We start from the raw sequence: 20,855 nt of genomic DNA, 5'->3' as shown, positions 1-20,855 counted from the left end.
CTCACATGCCCCCAAGAGCCAGAAACTCCATCCAGAACGCCCACTTGAGTGGCAGAGGCTCAAGTACTTGAGCCCATCATATGCTGCCTTCTCATGGGCAGGAAATTGGGTCAGAAGCAGAATAGCTGGGACTCAGACCAGGCCTGCAGTATGGGATCAAGAGCTTTATCAGATGCCTTTAAGAGGGGACCATTGAGCTGGACGTGTAATAATCAGCCATCGAATGGACAACACTGTAATTTCTATATCTAAAAAACTGGAAACACCGTGTTGTACAACAGAGAGGAGTGGTTATGTGAACTCTAGCCTCTGTGGTAGAGGTAGTGGCTGTCACATCAGTCAGAGGTGACAGAGAGGGTCTGTGCACATGGTCTTCCCTCAACTGGGTTCCAACCGAACCCTGGGGGCTGTTTGTAGAAACAGGTGTTAATAATGGCTTCTCCTGTGTAATGCTGTTTTTGTCCCTTTTAACCTGAAGAAATTCTGTGAGAACCAGTAGGGAGTTTGGAGTCTCTGGCACTTTGTTGCCTAGGAGCCCTCACCTGCCTCTTGCCATGCCTTCAGAGGCAAACATCTTTACTAATCATCACTTAACAATTGAGCCAAGGCTTTGGATTGGCGTGGTTCCGGCTGTTGCAGCCAATTGGGTAGCGAACCATTGAATGGAAGACTCTCTCTCTCTCTGCCTCTCCTCTCTCTGTTACTCTAACTTTCAAATAAATCATTTTTTTTTAATTGAGCCAGCGTCCTCCAGGAAGCATTAGTATGAGAAATATTCTTTCTTTCTTATTTGAAAGGAGACGCACACAGACACACACACACACACAGATTTCAGCTGTTGGTTTACTCTCCAAATGCCCACAACAGCCAGGGCTGGACGAGGCTGAGGCCAGGAGTCTGGAATTCAACTCAGGGCTCCTGCGTGGATGGCAGGGGACCCAAGTACTTGAGCCATCACCTGCTCTGGAACCAGAACTCCAGCCCAGGCAACAATGAGATTCTGGCATCTAGAGCACTAAGCCAGACGCCCCTAGTTAGGGTCCCCCCACCACAGTGCTTTTGATGGAACAACACTGAGCTCCTCACACACCTCAGGTACCCTTTGTAAGCCTGCTGGTCTTAGAGAGGAGCCGTTCCATCTACAGTGTGTTGGTAGTCCCTAGGTTACCATTGAGCTCTGGTGTTCAGATGAGGTTCTGGTCTCCACACAGAGCAGCGCCCTCAGCCTTTGGGAGTCTCCAGCAGGTCTGAGGTAGAGGGGTGTGGGAACCCACATGTGATTTGTTGGTTTGTTTATTCACCTTCCTAAGTTTATATACAGTAAAATCCACCCTTGCCAAACCACCAGATGAGAAGATACTGAAAGTTTCCAGCCCCAGCCCCACCCCCCAACCCAGTGCTGCACAGCTTTCTTTGCCTCTGTGTTTCCAGCCCTCTTCCTTCTTCCAGCACCTGACAGCTATGAATGTGTTTCTGCCTCTCCTAGAATGTCACATCCAGTGGAGTCGTACAGCGGGTGGTCCTTTGAGTCAGGCTACCGTCCCTTGACCACTACTATTGCGTTTGGCGAGTGCACTGTGGAGTGTCTGAGTAGTTACCTTTGGTTGTTGAGTACCATTCCATTCCAGAGCTTCATCTGCACTCCCCAGTTGAAGGGCAAATGTGTGCTTCCTAGGTTTTTGGTGATTGTGAATGAAGTGACTGGATATTCATATATGTTTCCCCATGTGAATATTCCCCCCTTTTTTTGGTTAAAAACCTGCAAGCAGCATGGCTGAGTCACTAGAGTAAATGTTCAGCTTCATAACTGTGAGGTGTTTCCAGGGAGTCCGCCTGCCATTATTCATTGCCATCAGCAGTGGGTGAGCGTTCTGAAGTTGCCCATTTTTACAGGGACTAGGGCGGGGGCAGTGCTGTCACCTTATGGCTTTAATTCTCATTTCCTACGCACATCTTTTCCTGTGCTTATTGGCCTTACATAGATCTTTAGTGAACTGCTGAAGCTCTATACGTTTCTCTCTCTCTCTCTTTTTTTTTTTTTTTTTTTTGGAGTTTGGGAGTTCTTTATATGTTCCAGATGCAAGTCTTTGTTGGATAAGTAATTTGAAAAATTTTCTCTCTGCCAGACCTTTTTTTCTTAACCAATTATATGTCTATTCTTTTTTGTTGTTATTTGTGTACATTTTATAATATTCTGTTTAAATGATGCTTCCTCTACCCTACATGTTTTTTGTTTTTGTTTTTTTTGAAAGGCAAAGTGACAAGAGGGATACAGAGATCTTCCACTGGCTTACTCCCCAAATGACGCTGGGGCTGTTCCAGGCCGAGCTCCCAGATGACTCTGTGTGCAGCCAGAAACGAGAGCCACCACTTTGCAGGTTCTCTCCAGACCAGAAGTTAAGCTGTGTCTTCTGGGATGAGTCTTTAAAGGCCAGGGTAGGTGGGATGCAGAAGTAGGGGAACACTTGCTGAAAGGACAGAGAGGGAGAGCAAGCAAGTGACCTCTGGCATGTGGGGCCTTCCACTCCTGAGAGAGAGAGAAATGCAGGCTTGCTCTGGGAGGAGGGAGCAGGACAGCATGCCAGAGTCCCTCTGTTCAGTGTGCCTTTCCACGTTTGCCCCATCCTGGGAGTTTTGCTGGAAGCCAGGAAACCACAAAATAAACTGCAAACTCTTCCCCTGGGACTGGCCAAAGCCTGGGTTCCCCAGACCCTACCCACACAGCCCATCCCTCACCCCTGCCAAGGTACTACAAAGTTGATTATGGTGCTGACTGAGCACTTAGATCACCAAGAATTGTGTGACAGTGGCAGCAACCATCAGAATTCTTTTGGGGGGGGGGGAGTGAGAATGTGTGTGTATGTCTGTGCATGTTCTTGTGCATGTGGGGTGGGGTGTAGGGTACTCTGTTGTGTGATGAACGCCATCTAAGAGAGCCATGGGGCCTCCTGCCTTAAGGCAGACACACAGGTCACAAACAAGCAGCAAGCAACCAGAACCACTTCTGCATGGTACAGTGCACTGCCTGCTTCTGTAGAGTGAGTGGGGTGCCTGGCCTGCAGCCGTGGTAGCTGAATGTTTTGGTTACCCGAGTCCACTTCTGCAAATATTAGTGGTGCCACTGTGCCACAACTACGGTACCTAGGGCGTGACCATAAAGGGGTTCAGCAGTTACCCAATGCCAGAATCCCAGGCAATCAGACTGAGCTGTGTGGGGAATCTGTGAGTATGGGGCCTGTTTTCTCTCTCTCTAGGCATCCAGTGGATTGAATTGAATGGTGTCTCATTCTTCTGTGAAATTGGTTTTCTGGTTGTAGTAAGGGGTTGTTATGGTTTTGGTTCAGGTAGGTTAGGTTTGGTTAGGGTAGCTGCAGCTCTTTTACAAGGTGAGGTGGGGAAGAAGGGATGTCACTGAACACTTTTTGGTTAAGATTGCAAGAGCATTTTGCTGTTCTTCTCTTGAAAGTCATTCAGGTTAACCACAATCTTGTATAGGCATACCCAAAGTTCAGACAGAAGCACACCAGATATTCCAGTGGAATCTGTGCATGTGTGTGTGCGTGTGTGTGTGTGTGTGTGTCTTTTGCAGAACCCAGCAGTCAACCATTACTTGATATCGAAGTCCGAGTTGTGTTGTGGGTATTTGAGCCCTGCAGAAGACTGGCACAGAGCGCCCTTGCTCATGATTGTTGGCCGCTGCACAGTGGGGTGTCCAGCTTCTGGTGGTTCTCTTGGCTGAGAACACTACTGGTTGTAATGGCAGTTACAACCCTGTTTGCCTCCCTTATGCTTGACAAATGAGATGAAGTTGGAAACACAAACAAGCAGCACCTCCTTGCCCTGCTCCTGGTCCCTCAGGAGCTCACAGTGTTTGGGTTTCCTGGGCTGGGTCCATGTGTGTTGCTGTCACCACTTCAGCAGCCACTTTCCGCCTCTTACATCATCTCCTGTGAGGAGGGCTGGCCTCATGCAGAGGAAATGAGGACTCTCCTAGTTGGAGCTCACAGCTGCTTTTTTTGAGAGGTGGGCTGGAGCAGGTGTAGCACTTCCCACTAGACAGGAGCCTTGTGCAAAAGCAGCTGAAATGTCAGCATAACTCTTAAGAGACCCATTAGCTATGCAAATTCAAAGTTCCCTGTGCGTGGCTAGTAGACACACAAAGAAAGGTGCTGAGAGTAGTGTCATACTTCAGTGGGTAAATAAAAGTCCACTGAAGTCTGACCCCCACCTCCTCGTCCTCAGCAGTTGTAAAACTCTGTGAAGGCAGAGCCCTGAGTGTTTCTCTGTTCTGTTCATTTATTTGGGAGGTCAAGGGAGCAATGTATTCCATCTCCTATTTCCTCAGCAGCAGCAAAGGAAGAAAGCCCTCTCAGGTAGTGCATGCCCGCAGGAGGAGGAGTGGGGAAGCTCTGCAGCCCATCTGGTCTGTTCAGTAGGAGAGTACAGGTCTCCCTGCCCTTCTGACATGTACAGGTGCCACAGTGGAGGCCACGCCAGGCCTGGCTACTGAGCTGAGTCTTTTGTCAGGACGATGAGAATGTAATTCCAATGCTGCCACTGTTTCACATCCTGTGGCTGCCCATTTGTATGTGAGAGGAGAAGAAACCAATATTTTTTAACCTTTTGCTAGAAGCAGTGTTGTTTACTTGTGCACTTTGGTTCAGTTCTTGGAGTTTAGATGTCCCTGGTTTTAGTCCTTAGTAGTGTAGGTGTCTTTAGGGGGTAGGAGCCTCTGTCCTGGGATTTGGGTTTTTTTCTGTCTCTTTGTATATGGGAGCCTGTCACCTTGCAGACTCAGTGGTGTCCCCATCAGGATGGACTTAGAAGAAGGAGAGCAGTCCTGGTCACAGCATCGCAGGGTGGTGGTTCATGAGGTTGCCACAGTCTCCGATTCTGATGCCCATGCTGCTTTGTCAGCCTTGTCTCTCTTGCCGTGTGTTCTTAGTTCCAAGTGTTTTCTTGTCACTTTTTTGAGACCCTCTGTGTCGACAGTCTTCATCTGTGAACAAAGACAGCTTTGTTTCTTCTTTCCCAATCTGTACGCCTCTTGTTTGCTTTCCTTTTCCTGTATTGCACTAGTTTGAATGTGATTGAAAAGGTGTGGTGAGAAGGGACATCTCTGCTCTGTGCAGGTCCTGAGAACACATCTGGTTTTTTGGCATTAAGTAGATCCTGTGATTGTGATAAGACGGACTTTGGCTGTGAGAACATTTGGGAAGGCCACCCAAGGCAGGGTTGAGATAGGCACAAGGGCGGGGCACTTGGCAAGGCTTCTCTTACCCAGAGAGTGTGTCATGGAAGATAGAGCATTTCAGGCAGAGAAAGCTTAGTGTATGCAAAGGGAGAAATCTCAAAATCTCCAAAAGAGAAATGGGGAACCTGACACTATTCCTTGGTCTCTTGCCATGTGCTGGTGCCTTGAGGTGCCAAGGATAGTTCGTGTAGACACCAGATGTGTGCTGTGGCATCCCCAGGCTACAGTGGGATGTGGCATGGTTTCCTCCAGCTGCTCTGGGATGGACACGGTGTATGAACAACCATCTGGTTTGTTAAACCCTGGGCTGCTATCCCCTTCAGAAATTACAAACTAAGACAGCATGAAGTAGTATTACAGTATTGAGTGTTGAGACAATTGGGAAAATAATCATAGCCAAAGCACAGTTTTGTCTTCTCTCTTTTTGGAGCTGGATGGGCTAGTTCTTTGCTCCATGAATGGCCTTTCAGCATGGGGCCTGGGATAGTTTGCCCCCGTCACTATTCTGGACTGCCATGCCACTTCTCACAGGGCCCAGACACCCTACACTGGCTCTGCCTCCCAGAGCTCTTGGACAGCAGCCAGCTCCTAGAGCCCCAGGCTCCAAGGGGATCAGCGAGTCTGTTCATTTTGGATTACCCCTGGCACCTAGCCATCATTTACAGCATTCTTCCCTGGGAACTCAGCGGAGGAGTCCCAAGAATTGGCTTGGAACGTGAGCCTATCCTAAATTGCTGGCTGCCTGTGGTTGAGAAGACTTCAAATTAGCCCTGGATTTCTGCGCTGGTTCTTTAAGCGTTAGCCTGCCCCCTTCCCCATCTGCCAGGTGGCAGGATAGCTAAATTTCGGTCATATTTTGTGCTAGCAGCAAAGACACATGTCATCATTCAGTTTCTCATCCCCTTGGTTTTTGGAATGGAGAGGAAGTGAGTGGGCCCAGGAAATGTGCTGTGTGCAAGGTGTTTCCACCTGGAGCCAGAGTCTCCTGCTGGTGTGAGCTGTGGGGCCAGGCCTTTATCAGTTACAGTTGCAGAAACGCAGGATAGTGAGCATTCTGCCTTGGTGTTTTCATTTCTGACTTGTTCAGGATGATGAGAAAATGGCTGTGAGTCACATTTGTGAAAATTTGTAGACTTCCTGGTGTGTGTCCTGACCTCATCTTGTGTTTCTTGATTGTGTAGAGGTTCAGGTGGCTTGATGTTGGAATCTCCTGTCAGATCCCTGACCAAGGCCCCTTTTCGTTGAACTGTCTGTATGAAGGGCCTGAGGAATCATTTATTTTTTTTTCCTAAGGCTTCCCAGTGCCAACTGTGTATTTCTGCACAGTGTTGCTTGGTATCAGTCTCTCCCTGGGGCAGGTGCTGAGCATTGAGAATTCGGAAGCTGCACGGTATGCCGAGGAGAGAATACTGCTGGGCAGGGTACAGGCACTCCTGGGACTGCTGGGCCGAACACTTTGCAACTTTTTTTTTTTTTTTTTTTTTTTTTAAGATTTATTTATTTATTTGAAAGTCAGAGTTCACAGAGAGGAGAGAGAGAGAAGTCTTCCATCTGCTGGTTCACTCCTCAGTTGGCTGCAATGGCCGGAGCTGCGCCGATCTGAACCCAGGAGCCAGGAGCTTCTTCCAGGTCTCCTACTCAGGTGCAGGGACCCAAGGACTTGAGCCATCTTCTGTTGCTTTCCCAGGCCATAGCAGAGAGCTGGATCAGAAGTGGAGCAGCCAGGTCTCGAACCGGTGCCCATATGGAATGCCGGCGCTTCAGGCCAGGGCATTAATGCGCTGCACCACAGTGCCAGCCCCCACTTTGCAACTTTAACTATGTCCTTGCTCGTGGGTTTATCCCCCACTGTCTTCATTGCAGAAAAAATCTGGTTTATAAAGGCCAGTCTACTTTTTTGGATACGTGTTGACCCCGCTGGAATCTGGGAAGAGGAATCCTGACTGACTGAAGTATGCTGTTTCTGCTGCTGATTTGAGATGGGACATTGTCTGAAATGAGTGAGGTGCCAGAATCTGTGCCCTGGGGTGAAAATAGATGTGCCTTCAGCCACATTAATGAAAGCACTATTCAGTGCAAAAGGTAGCAGCCACCCCAGTGCCCATCAGTGGATGGAGATTCTGGGGCCAGCGCTGTGGCACAGCAGGTTAACGCCCTGGCCTGAAGCAGCTGGCATCCCGGCTGCTCCTCTTCTGACCAGCTCTTTGCTGTGACCTAGGAAAGCCATAGAAGATGGCCCAAATCCTTGGGCCCCTGCACCCACATGGGAGACCCGGAAGAAGCTCCTGGCTCCTGGCTTCGGATTGGCGCAGCTCCAGCCTTTGCGGCCATCTGGGGAGTGAACCAGCAGATGGAAGACCTTTCTCTGTCTCTACCTCTTTCTGTAACTCTTTAAAATAAATAAAATGAATCTTTAAAATAAAATAAAAGCTTGAGATTCTGAAATGCTACAACACGGGTGACCCTTGAGGACTTTATGCTAAGTAAGGGAGGCCAGACACAAAAGGGCAGGTACTGTCTAATTCTACATACCAGAGACACTTTATTCATTTGACAGAGAAAGAGAGGTCTTCCATCTGCTGGTTCACTCCCCAAACAGCCACAATGACTGGGGTTGGGCCATACCTAAACCAGGAGCTTCCTCCTGGTCTCCCACTCGGGTGCAGGGGCTTCCAAGTATCTGGGCCATTTTCTTATGCTTTCCAAGTCGTATCAGCAGGGAACTGAGTGGAGCAGCTGGGACTTGAACTGGTGCTCATAGGGATGCTGGCACTGCAGGCAGAGGCTTAACCTTCTACACCACAGTGCTGGCCCCTCCAGGAGATACTTTCGATAGTTGAATTCATAGAGCAAAGTAGAATGGACAGGGACAGAGTTTCGATGGTGGTTGCATAACAGAGTAAACATACATAATGTCACGGAAATAGACACTTGAAAATTTTTTGTCTGTTTCACTGCAGCTTTTAGAAAGCATACTTTTTTTTTTTTTTTAAGATTTATTGATTTATTTATTTGAAAGAGTTACACAGAGAGAGGAGAGGCAGAGAGAGAGCCTTGCATTTGATGGTTCACTCCCCAGATGGCTGCAACGGCTGGAGCTGAGAAAACACACATTTTCAAGATGGCTGTGCCTTCTTCCTGTGGGTGGCTGCCTCATGGACCCCTCCTGGACACGTGTTCATCAGAGCCCATAACGGGTGGCCCCTGTGCACGTCGGCTAAGCCCATTGCCCTCTGCGTGGCAGTTAAACTTTTTGGCTCAGTTTCAGTGTCGCTGCCTTCCTGCACACTATCACCTTGCCAGCTGCTGCTTCCTGCTCCTGGGCTTGAACTGCTCCGCTACCCTTCTGATGAAGGGCGGCTGCTAATCCCTGTCCTGGGAACTGAGATAAGCCTGCTGTGGCGGTGGGCTGTGTGGTGGCCTTGCCCAGTCCCACCCTTCTGAGACCTCTGTTTTGGTGCTACATTGTGAGCCTGAATTACCCAGAAATCCCTCAAAGCACGTGAAACTGTATGGTTTTAGTTGTTTCTGTTTTTTCTCTAAAGTTCCGGTTTTTACATTAGTATCTGGAGTCCAGCTAATTGTATTTCTTTTTTTTTTTTTTTTTTTTTTTTAGTTAAAGGTGAGTTTTTTTGTGTGTGGTTTTTGTTTTTTGTTTTTTGTTTTTTTTTTGGACAGGCAGAGTGGATAGTAACAAAGAGACACAGAGAGAAATGTCTTCCTTTTTGCCGTTGGTTCACCCTCCAGTGGCCGCTGCGGCCGGCGCATCGCGCTGATCCGAAGCCAGGAGCCAGGTGCTTCTCCTGGTCTCCCATGCAGGTACAGGGCCCAAGGACTTGGGCCATCCTCCACTGCCTTCCTGGGCCATAGCAGAGAGCTGGACTGGAAGAGGGGCAACTGGGATAGAATCCAGCGCCCCAACCAGGACTAGTAAAGGTGAGTTTATCATTCATTTTTCTTTTAAGATTTTATTTATTTATTTGAGAGGTTGAGTTAGAGAGGGAAAGAGAAAGGTCTTCCATCTGCTGGTCCACTCCCCCAAATGGCCACATCAGCCGGAGCTGGGCCAATCCAAAGCAAGGAGTTTGTTCTGGGTCTCCCACGTGGGTGCAGGGGCCCAAACACGTGGGCCATCTTCCACTGCTTTCCCAGACCATAGCAGAGAGCTGGATTGTAAGAGGAGCAGCCAGAACACAAACCAACGCCCACAGCACTGGTTTTTAAATCTGGATGTCAAGTGTCTTGACTGGTGTTGCCATTAGCCTCTCTTAGCTGTGGGCATGGATGCTCAAGGGCACTTAGCTCCAAGAGGAGGTGCTTCCCCACCAGTGATGCCAGAGTTGCTCTCCTTTTGCTGGGATTCTCTCAGCCCAAAATTGTGAAACTCAAGACCTAAACTGCTTTAGCTTGGGGATGTTTGGGCTTCTCAAAGAAGCATCTCTATAGACGTCTTTTCTGATTTGCTCACAGTGCCTTGTCAGACTAGCAGTTTCTTCATCATTTATTGTGTAGTACCAGTAATGCCAAACCCTGCTTGCTCCAGCATCTCCAGCAGCAGGAAAGACCCTTTGGGGTGTAGACAGGTCATGTGAGTTGGCAGCAATGGGCGATTAAGAGATGAAGTTCTGTTGCCTCTGGCTCATAGCTGCTATGAAACGTCCTAGAAGGGCAGCACACAAAGGACCAGAAGCATTCAGCATAGCGGCTTGTCCTCAGAACTAGAGGTCTTTTTGGTTTGATTTCCAGATTAAAGGTAGAGTACTTTTGTGAAATGAAAAATATGGCTTTGGTTAGCTGAGTTACTCGGCACATTTATTTAGGGAATTTTGTTACTACAGGCTGAACAACTGGTATACCAAGAGGAACTGCTTTTTTTTTTTTTTTTTTTTTTTTTTAAACTGTAACAATGTAAGCCTGGGAGTTGCTTTCACTGTAACCTGCATGAGGGGTGGGGACAAGAATGACCTTCACATGACCCTCACTAGGAAAGTGTGCATAAGCTCATTATAATCTTAAGCAAATCAATTCTCAGTGGTAAGCAAGTCAAGTCATTTTTCATTCTCTTTAAAGAAGATAGTGTAGAGATGCTGTGGCATTTTAAGTGAGCCATGGGCCTCCAGTGTTCAGAATAGGTACTACCTAAGGAACAAGCTTGACAACAGTTTGCACGTGAGTGAGATGTTCCATGGGAGAAAGTTTGTTCTCTGGGTGCATTGTCATCTCACTTAATGCATGATGATATGGAGGACATGAGACCTTGTACAAGCTGAAAGGAGTGGGAACCAAAGGGCCCTGTCCTATATGCTCCGTTTTTTTGTTGTTTTTTTTCCCATTTGCCATTGTGATTTTATTTTTGTTCTTTGTTGTCCGTGTTTCCCTGTGAACCCATGAGGGCAGGTGTTTTGGGGGTTGGATCCCAAGATCCCACAGTCTTACAACACAGGCTGCAGGTGGTTTGTTCAGTGGATGGCTCAGAAATCCCAAGTTTTCACCCAAGCCAGGAACAGCCTCAAATAGTGAAGCCGAGCCATCCACAGAGGCTGCTTGGTTGTCCTCCACTAGGGTTACAGGCTGCTCTCGCCCCTAACAGGGAGGCTTGCTGTATTCATATGGGTAATCAAAGGAGCAAGGTAGCTGCCACTATAACCCACTGACTTGGTGCTCTGCAGTGTCTGAAGTGCCCTTGTGCTTGCTGCTTTCCATCTGGGTCCTGCTGGGAGCAGCCAAAATTACTGTCTGCCTCTGCAATGCAATAGACTTTTTCTCTTTATGGAAAACACCTGTAAGACCTCTCAGTTCATTCCTTGAAATCCAGTCTATAATAGCTGTATCACTATCACTATCCACTAGAGAACCTGTGTCTCCCTGGGGCTGGGGGTGGGGAACATGAGCATTTCATAAATACGAGTCAGTGTAAGAATGGAACAAACCAGAAACATGAAAAACTGCAGGTTCAGAGCTGGGAAGAAGTGCATTCTGGGAGCTTGGTCCCTCCAGGATACAGCCTGAGCTGGAGGCAGAGTGTGGTGGGGTCCAGAGGGAAGGGAAGGCCAGCCCAATCTGGTCGTTGTTTGCCTAGAGCATCTTCTGGGTTGGTGGCTCTGTAAGTTAAAAGAAAGGGGAGAAACCTCCCCTCTGCCCTGTCTGAATCGCATCTGTCTCAGCTGTGTTCTGGGCACACTTGTACCCATGTGTTAGCACTAAACAGGTCCAAGTGTTTCATCTTCACCATGGTGCATTTCTTCACCTGAAAGTATAATGCGTTTTGATGCCACTTCTATGGCAACCAGTGAACTCCAAGGGAAAAGTTCTATTTTGGTGTTCTTGGTAACAGGATTAGAGAAGGCATGTCAAAAATGCCGTTATCAGTCAGTGCTGCCTTGGGAAGAGAACAGAAATGGTCCAGCGCCGACTCTGTTTGCACTCTGCTTGTGCATACTTCCAGTAATCTGCGTATCAGTCAGCTTTGTCTTGTTAGGAGTTTTAAGAGGAAAAGGGGTCTTACCTTGATGGAAGGTTTTTTTGGGGGTGGTTGTTTTTTGGTTTTTCTGTTGTTGTCGTTGGTTTAATCCAAGCGGAGGGACCAGCAGGTAGCAGGTTGAGCCACGGTGCCTGTGGTGCCATATGGGTACCAGTTCGTGTTTCAGCTGCTCCACTTCCATTCCAGCCCCTTACTAGTAGCCTGGGAAAAATAGCAGAAGATGGCTCAAGTACTTAGGCCTTTGTCACCCACGTGGGAGACCCAGAAGAAGCTCCGGACTTCGGCCTGGCCCAGCGCTGGCCATTGTGGCCATCTGGGGAATGAACCAGCTGATGATGGAAGATCTTTGTCTGTCTGTCTCTCTCTGTAAATCTGAGTTTCAAATAAATAAAATCTTTTTAAAAAACCCAAATAGGTCCTCAGTAAGGTTTTTAGGGACTTCGTTCTTTGGGTTTCAAAAGCACACAGACTGGGCATTGGGAGTTCATATGTCCAGTGACCCCTTCCCTGCAAAAGCCTGGAGGTCAGGCTGTTTTTACTTTGTTTTTCTTGCCTTGGCATCTAGCTTCTGCGAGAGCTAAGACCAGAATGTGAGTTCCTCCTGGTCTTTCAAGCCACTTCCTGAACTGAGATACTTGCCAAGGGGCCAGTGTCTCCCTTGTCTTCTTCCTGTCGGCAGGCAGGCTTTTGGGGTGGCACTCTGTGGATAGAACTCAGAGGCTAGGGCCTTCCATGCCCCCACCAGCCATACCCTCCCTGGCTTGACTTCTCCCTGTCATTAGATTCAGCTGTTTGGGGAGCAGTTCTAGTTGGGAGAAATGTTCTACCCTTAAGCAAGTAAGAAGTCTGGTTTTCTGCTGGACTCACTTGGAAACAACTCAGACCTTGCCCAGCTTTTCTCTTCAGGACCAGGCCTCCAGCTTGGGGCATGCTCCTAAACCCAGAACCCACATCAGCAGAAGCTGGGGAGGGGGGCTTGGGTAGGGCTGTGGGAGAGCTGAACAAGAATCGAGCCAGAGAAGTATTTCCGAGGGTTCTCACAGTGTGCAGTCCCCTGGATTGCTCAGATGAAAGGACTGCAGTTCCCTTTGTTCAGCTTCTCCTGTTTGGGTGTCTCGCCTGTTGCTGCCGCTTTGGCGTGGTGAGGACTTGGTGGGTGGCTCTCTTGGCTGTGGGGGGGCTGAGGAGTTGGGGCCTGTTCTGACCTTTCCCTCCCCTCAGCAGATGGTGCTGTTGCGTGTTCTTCAGCACCAGTGAAAGAGCTCATTCATGCCATTCACTGTGCCATGTGCCCTCCTCTATCTGCTGCGAAAGGCACCCACCTCCCTGCCCCGAGGCCACCCTTGGGCGCTGCCTTCCTCCCATAGGCCAGCGCCATCCTGTGTAGCACCAGCTGCGCAACTGTTGGGGTATGAACAAGAGAAGGCTGGCAGTACTGCGTGTCCCAGGGGGAGAAGCCCTCCCAGCTTGTGGAGCGCTGAGGGCAGGTGAGCTGTGCCCAACAGAACAGCTTCCAGGAAGGAGCTGATTCCTTTCCTTTCTTCTTTGAAGATTTATATGTTTGGGGGCCAGCGCCGTGGCTCACTTGGTTAATCCTCTGCCTGTGGCGCCAGAATCCCATATGGATGCCGGGTTCGAGTCCCAGTTGCTCCTCTTCCAATCCAGCTCTCTGCTGTGGCCCAGGAAGGCAGTGGGGGATGGCCCAAGTGCTTGGGCCCCTGCACCCGCACGGGAGACCAAGAGGAAGCACCTGGTTCCTGGCTTCAGATCGGCGCAGCGCCAGCTGTAGCAGCCATTTGGGGAGTGAACCAACGGAAGGAAGACCTTTCTGTCTGTCTCACTGTCTATGACTCTACCTGTCCAATAAAAAAAAGAAAACAGCAGCTTTAAAAAAAAAAAAAAAAAAAAAGGATTAATGTGTTTGAAAGGCAGAGAGGCAGGAAGGCAAGGGGAGATCTTCCATCTGCTAGTTCACTCCCCAGATGCTGACAACACCCAGATCTGGACCAGGCCAAGGCCAGGAGCCAGGAACCCCACTGGGTCTCCCATGTAGGTGGCAGGGGCCCACGTACTTGGGTCATCTTTGGCGGCCTTCCCAGGTGCATTAACAGGTAGCTGGATCAGGAAGGAGTGGGGTATACAGGACTTGAGCTAGTACTCTGATAAGGGGTACCTATGAGATGCTGGCTTCACCCACTATGCCACGGTGCTGGCCTGCGGAGCTGCTTTCTGATGGGGTTAATCACCCAAATTTGTAATTGCACCCTGTGTTCTAGTCCTTCCTTGTAATGTTAAGGAAACTGAGGACCCAACAAGGCTCCAGAACCTTCCCTCTCTGTCTCTCTCTTTAAGATTTATTTATTTGAAAGGCAGAGTTACAGAGAGGGTGGGGGGGCCTTCCCTCCACTGGTTCTCTCCCCAGATGGCTGCAACAGCCAGAGCTGTGCCAGTCCGAATCCAGGAGCCAAGAGCTTCCTCCAAATCTCCCATATAGGTGCAGGGACCCAAGCACTTGGGCCTTCTTCCACTGTTTTCCTAGGCCACAGCAGAGAGCTGGATCAGAAGTGGAGCAGCCGGAACTCAAATTGGAGCCTATATGGGATGCCAGCACTGCAGGCGGTGGCTTTACCTGCTATGCCACAGTGCCAGCTCCCAGAACCTTCTTCTGAAGTTCATTTTTCATCTCCTCTTCTCCTGTTTACTGTGCTCTAAAACTACTACAGTTTCTGATTCTTTGAAGGCTTTTATGTACCTCACTTTAAACAGTTTCCAAGGTAGCTTCCATTTCCTCTCCCTTTTACATCAGTTGATCAACTTTTTTAAAAGAAAGTTTTTAATTTTTATTTGAAAGGCAGAATTAGAGAGCTTCCATCTACTGGTTCACTCCCCAAATGGCCACAATGGCCAGGGGGAGGCCGAGGCTGAAGCCAGGAGCTTCATCTGGGTCTCCACGTGGGTGTGGGAGCCCAAGGACTTGGTCCATCCTCTGCTGCTCTCCCAGGTGTGTTAGTAGGGAGCTGGATCAGAAATGGAGCAGCTGGGACTTCCGTGCCCATATGTCTTGCTAGTGCAAGTCTGTCAAAAGTACATTCATCACCTGACATTTTACCACATTGACATCTTCATCAGTGCATTTTCCCCCTCTAAATTCTTTGAAACTCATGTCACAGATGTTTTCTCTCTTCTGCGCTTCAGCAGACATCTTTTTAAGAATAAAGGCATTCTTGGGGTCAGGTAATGGGCTAAGCCTCTGCCTGCAGTGCCAGCATCCCATCTGAGGTGACAATTCTAGCTCCTCTTTGAATCCAGCTCTCTGTTACAGCCTGGGAAGGCAAGGGAAGATTGCCCAAGTCCTTGGGCCCCTGCACCACATGGGAAGCTTAGAATTTGTTCCTGGCTCCTGGCTTTGGGTCGGCCCTGCTCCGGCTGTTGCAGCCATTTGGGGAGCGAACCAACGGATGGAGGATTGATTCTCTCTCTCTCTCTCTCTCTCTCTTTCTCCCTCTTTCTCCCTCTTTCTCCCTCTTTCTCCTTCTCACCCTCCCTCTCCCTCTCCCTCTCCCTCTCTGTAACACTGCCTTTCAAATAAATAAATCTTTTTTAAAAAAAGAATAAGGGACTCTTGGGACCAACATTGTGGTGTAACAGGTTAAGCCACTGCCTGTGGCGCTGGCATCCTGAATGGACGCCAGTTTGTGCCCCAGCTGCTCCACTTCTGATCCAGCTCCCTACCAATGTGCCTGGAAAAGCAGCAGAAGATGGCCTAAATACTTAGGTTACTGTACCCCCAGGAGAGACTCAGATGAAGTGCCTGGCTTTGGCCTGGCCCAGCCCCAGCCATTGTGGCCATTTGGGGAGTAAATCAGCAGATGGAAACTCCATCTCTCCTATAACTCTGCCTTTCAAATAACAAATAAATCTGTTTTTAAAAGTGGGAAAAAGTCATTGTCTGGAAACCAGCGAGCGATTGGAGCGGATATTGATTTGCTTGCATTCACAGTGGTGTGTGTGCTCACTGATAGACAAGTGGATAAGCAGCATTGAGACATACAGATGCTCCTTACAGTGAGGCCAGGGCACGGAAAGCCTCTCTCAAGTAGGGCATGTGGAGCCACCTGCCACCTGTGACATCAGCAGCCCGTGTTGGTTCAAGTCCCAGCTCTCTTTTGAATGCCCCTGAGAAGGCAGTAGAAAATGGTCCAACCGGCACTGGTGCAGCAGGTTAACAACCTGGCCTGAAGCACCAGCATCCTTGTGGGTGCCAGTTCAAGACCCGGCTGCTCCACTTCCAATCTGGTTCTCTGCTGTGGCCTGGGGAAGCAGTGGAGGATGGCAAAAAAAGATGGCCCAAGTACTTGGGCTCCTGCTACCCACATGGGAGAACCAGCTGGAGTTCCTGGCACAAATCTCGCTACTGTGGCCATTGGAAGAGTGAACCAGCAGATGGAAGATCCTAACCTTTCCTTTCTCCTCTGTTCTGCCTTTCAAATAAAATTTTTTTTTTTTTTTTTTTTTTGGACAGGCAGAGTGAACAGTGAGAGAGACAAAGAGAAAGGTCTTCCTTTACTGTTGGTTCACCCTGCTATGACCGCTGTGGCCAGCGCACTGCGCTGATCCGAAGCCAGGAGCCAGGTGCTTCTCCTGGTCATCGCCCATGCGGGTGCAGGGCCCAAGGACCTGGGCCATCCTCCACTGCACTCCCGGGCCACAACAGAGAGCTGGACTGGAAGAGGGGCAACCGGGACTAGAACCCAGGGTGCCGGTGCCACAGGCAGAGGATTAGCCTATTGAGCCGCGGCGCCGGCCAGGAGAGAGAGGTCTTTCATCTCATCTGCTGGTTTCATTCCCCAAATGGCCACGAGAACTATGGCTGGGCCAACAGGAGCCAGGAATTCCATCTGAGTCTCCCACGTGTACTCCCAAGTACTTGAGTCATTGTCTGCTGCCTTCCCAGGCTCATTAGAAGGAAGCCACATCAGAAGTGGAGCAGCTAGGACTCCAACCAGCACTCCTAAGGATGCAGCAGGTTTGTGTTAGACACATGCAGATACGGTGCAGGCATGAAGCTGGCATCCTCCACACAGGCTGGAGTCTCATCATTGCTCCTGGCCTCTGAGTGCCCTGGTGCCTGATTAAGGCCTCGTGTCCCCATGCTTCATTGACTCCTCTATTTGTGTCAGGGTAGGGGAAGGGGGCGTCTCTGGCACATCTCTTACCTGCTGGGGGGTCCAGGGAAACAGGACTGATTGGCTTTACCACATACATGAGAGAGACCCCTTTCCCCTTTTGTTGGGCTTCTGGCTCCAGGTCCTCAGGAGGGAGGTGGGGCACCTGCCCAGCGTGGCTCCCTCCCAAGGAGGTGTGTAGAGTGGGGAAGTGAGGGTAGGGCAGTAGGCCTCACACTGCCTGATGTCAGAGCTCCTGAACCCAAGGGCTGGTGACAGCACCACCACTGGCTGTTTTGCTAGCATCACAGCTTGGAGGGCTTGGCTTCTGCAGGTGTTTACCCAGGGAGGCAGGTGAAATTGAGGGTAAAGAGCAACTTGAGTCTGCACAGAGCCACAGCTCTTTGCCACATTGTTTGCTTCCTTAGCTATGCTCATCTGACGTAGTGTGGATTTTGTCCCTTTTCAGCACCTTTACGTTCTGAAAGTTTCCAAGATTGAGAAACTGTTACTTAAATCCGACTTCCTTGTCACACCAACCTGAGTGAATCAGGCAGAAGTGCACTTTGGATGTTTGCTGAGGGCTCCCCAGCAGCACGTGGTGGTGGTTATCTGGGCAGTTTACTCAAGGTCAGGAAGTTGTGGAAGTTGAAGTCTGGCCGTTTAGGCATTGTCAGTGTCAGCTCTGGTTCTCTCTGGGCCTTGGGCCAGGCCTCAGTTCCCTCTTTGTAAACTGGGGACTTGGGGCCTTTCCAGCTCTGACATTAATTTTGTGACAGTTTCTGTGTTCCTTTTTTTTTTTTTTTTTTTTTTTTTTAAGAAAAGTGATCATCCCCTCCCCATGGCCACTCCCACCCACCCCTCCACTACCCAGCTTACTTTTTTTTTTTTTAATAGATTTTATTTATCTATTTGAGAGGCAGAGTTATGGATACAGAGAGGAGAGACAGAGAGGTCTTCCGTCTGCTGGTTCACTCCCCAAATGGCCACAGCGGCCTGAACTGGGTTTGATCTGGAGCCAGGAGCTGGGTCTCCCACGTGGGTGCATGAGCCCAAGCTCTTGGGCCATCCTCCACTGTTTTCCTAGGCCACCAGTAGAGAACTGGATCAGAAGAGGAGCATCTGGGACACAAACCGGCACCCATATGGGATGTTAGTGCCACAGGCAGAGGTTTAGCCCTACTACAACACAGTGCTGGCCCCCCAGGTTTGGGTTTTTGTACCTGATGAAAGGTGAGGTAGAGGTCATCTTTGCCAGATCTTTCTTATAAAATGCAGCTTAAAGCCGGCCCCGTGGCTCACTAGGCTAATCCTCCGCCTTGCGGCGCCGGCATACCGGGTTCCAGTCCTGGTCGGGGCACCGATCCTGTCCCGGTTGCCCCTCTTCCAGGCCAGCTCTCTGCTGTGGCCAGGGAGTGCAGTGGAGGATGGCCCAAGTCCTTGGGCCCTGCACCCCATGGGAGACCAGGATAAGCACCTGGTTCCTGCCATCGGAACAGCGCGGTGCATGGACCGCAGCGCGCCTACCTACCGCAGCGGCCATTGGAGGGTGAACCAATGGCGAAAGGAAGACCTTCCTCTCTGTCTCCCTCTACTGTCCACTCTGCCTGTCAAAAAAAAAAAAAAAAAGAAAAAAAAATGCAGCTTCAGAGTAACCAGCCTAGCGTAGTATTGTTGAAGAAAAGTCGCCCGTCCCCCTTCACTGAGGAAAGCAAGCTTTGGTGTCTCGCAGCCAACCAAGTGAGTGGCCTTGCCCTCGTGAACGTATCTGTTACTGGCTCCTTGGCTGTTGAGGACCTGCCTTGGCATTCCCTCTGGGATAGCGCCCTGCACGGTCACGGCTGAGATAACACTCGATGTAAGGCCCGTGATGGCTGTGGGAGCACTTACACTTAGCCTGTTCCCAGAGCCCCTGAGCCCCTTTCGTCTCCAGTAGGCGTGGTGGGTGCCGGGAGACCTTAAGTTGTGCTGTCTCAGCCTGTGCTCTGCTGCTTTGAGAAATTTAGAAGCACAGTGGGCCCCTGCCACCAGACCCAGATTGCTTTCTCCTGTGAAGTCCCCTTTCCCTCTGGGGATCTGTGCACCAGTTCACAGTTGTTTCTGCTTACCCCCCACAGGTCTCACTGTGCCCAGATGTCATTTCGCTCATCTCCCTCTCATTGGCTTCCCAAAGTCCCAAACGACTCTGCCTTGTTCACACACGTGGAGGTTGGCACTGACATGTCTCCCTGGTGTTTTCTGCTGGAAATGCCATAGCTATCATCATCATCATTTTAACTTCCATTCATGAAGAAGCTAACTTTTTTTTGGGGGGGGGGGGAGACAAGCAGAGTGGACAATGAGAAAGAGAGACAGAGAGGTCTTCCTTTTCCTTTGGTTCACCCCCCAGTGGCCACTGCGGCTGGTGTGCTGCGGCCAGCGCACTGCAGCGATCTGAAGCCAGGAGCCAGGTGCTTCTCCTGGTCTCCCATGGGGTGCAGGGCCCAAGCACTTGGGCCATCCTCCACTGCACTCCCAGGCCACAGCAGAGAGCTGGATTGGGAGAGGAGCAACCAGGATAAAATCCGGTGTACCGGCGCCACAGGCATAGGATTAGCCTATTGAGCCACGGCGCCGGCCTAAGAAGCTAACTTCTTAAAACATACCTTTAAAAACTATTTTGTGGCCGGCGCCGTGGCTCAATAGGCTAATCCTCCGCTTAGTGGCACCGGCACACCGAGTTCTAGTCCTGGTCGGGGCACCAGATTCTGTCCCGGTTGCCCCTCTTCCAGGCCAGCTCTCTACTATGGCCCGGGAGTGCAGTGGAGGATGGCCCAAGTGCTTGGGCCCTGCACCCCCATGGGAGACCAGGATAAGCACCTGGCTCCTGGCTTCGGATCAGCACGATGCGCCGACTGCAGCGGCCATTGGAGGGTGAACCAACAGCAAAAGGAAGACCTTTCTATCTCTCTCTCACTGTCCACTCTGCCTGTCAAAAAAATAAATTATTCGGAAAGACAAAAATCTTCCTCCTGCTGATTCCCTTCCCAAAATGCCCAGAACAGTTAGGGTTGAATCACACCAAAACCCAGAGCCCAGAACTCAGTCTGGGAGTCCTGACTCAAATACTTGAGCCATCACTGCTGCCTCCAGAGACTCTGAAGTGGGATGCAGATGCTCCAAGCAGCATCTTAGTGCTGCACCAGTCACCCACCTAGAACTTGGCTTTTATCCTTTCTGTCTGTTCGAGGGACAGTTCACGGCTGTCTTGTCATTTTTATTTTGACTAAACCTAGACTTATCACTCCTTTCAGACCTTTCATTTTAATTTTGTGTCCTCTAAGGGGCACATCTCCCATGCAGTGGTTAAGATAACCATTTGAGACGCCTGCATCACCCACGTCACCTACCTCCTATGCCAGTTTGAAATCTCAGTTCCATTTCCAATCCAGCTTCTTGCTAACATGCACCCTGGGAGGCAGCAGGTGATGGCTCAAGTAATTGGGTCCCTGCTACTCTTAGGAGACGTGGAAGGAAGCCTCCAGGCTTTGGCCTTGCCCAGCCCTGGCTGTTGGTGGCATTTAGGAAACAAGTAAATGGAAGTTCTCTCTGCCTTCTTGCCTCCTGCCCCCACCTTTAAAAAAAATCTTAATTCTGCATCCTCCAAGAAGTGAACCTCTCATTCGTGCTGTCCTGCAGATTAGTCTCTAGTGTTTCCTTCCTACTAGGAATCCCCTAGTAATCAGTGGAGAGAAATTCTTAGCCTCACTCCAGCCTCTGCCTTGTGATCTGCACTGCCCTCTGGCCATCTTGAGTCTCTGTCTCAAAGCAGAGCTTTTGTTTCTGAATTAATAAATCCTGGTACATTGTACTATAGATTAATCTCAGTGCCACATAGCCCACACCTTTTAGAAAATGGGATAAAAGGAGATGGAGTAGTAGCTTTAGAAGAGACAGCCAGGAGGAAAATGTCACT

General features: G+C 49.8%; 1 protein-coding gene across 4 annotated transcripts in view; it reads left to right on the top strand.

Annotated features, from left to right (window-relative positions):
- BRD4 (bromodomain containing 4) overlaps positions 1-20,855 on the top strand; it is an 80,068-nt gene that overhangs the window by 19,665 nt on the left and 39,548 nt on the right. Inside the window, exon 1 of one of the 4 annotated variants that reach the window (XM_062178787.1) lies at positions 2,265-2,436. The exons of 2 other annotated variants lie outside the window; for them this stretch is intronic. The gene's annotated coding sequence lies outside the window, so the exon portion shown is untranslated. Of the gene's footprint in view, positions 1-2,264; positions 2,437-20,855 lie in introns of those variants that run through there. One more of the 4 variants, XM_062178791.1, reaches the window with a different exon arrangement.

This window comes from Lepus europaeus, chromosome 20 (genome assembly GCF_033115175.1).
Source record: "Lepus europaeus isolate LE1 chromosome 20, mLepTim1.pri, whole genome shotgun sequence".
Taxonomy (NCBI): Eukaryota; Metazoa; Chordata; class Mammalia; order Lagomorpha; family Leporidae; genus Lepus; species Lepus europaeus.
This window is presented reverse-complemented; position numbering and strand designations above follow the sequence as displayed.